The sequence below is a fragment of the Octopus bimaculoides genome, chromosome 19 (genome assembly GCF_001194135.2).
Source record: "Octopus bimaculoides isolate UCB-OBI-ISO-001 chromosome 19, ASM119413v2, whole genome shotgun sequence".
Classification (NCBI taxonomy): domain Eukaryota; kingdom Metazoa; phylum Mollusca; class Cephalopoda; order Octopoda; family Octopodidae; genus Octopus; species Octopus bimaculoides.
In genome coordinates this window covers 34,572,243-34,572,666 of record NC_068999.1, presented here as the reverse complement: position 1 = coordinate 34,572,666, position 424 = coordinate 34,572,243, and positions in this window count along the sequence as shown.

The following is a 424-nucleotide window of genomic DNA, read 5'->3' as shown; positions in this document are numbered from 1 at the left end:
ATATATATATATATATATATATATATATATATATATATATATATATATATACATAAATATATATATACATAGATAAATACACACACAGACACACACACACACACACATATATAGACAGAAGACACACATACCACACTGACGTAGATAGATAGGCAGGTAGATAGATAGATAGATAGATAGATAGATAGATTTGAAATGGAACCCTTGTATACAACTAATAGTTTCACACTGCCCTTCTTGTATGTACATGTATGTATATATATATATATGTGTGTGTACATGTAACGTATATATATAGACATGTTTGCATATGTATATATATAAGTATACATGTATGTGTGTGTATATATATATATATATATATTTTTTTTACTTGTTTCAGTCATTTGACTGTGGCCATGCTGGAGCACCGCCTTTAGTCGAG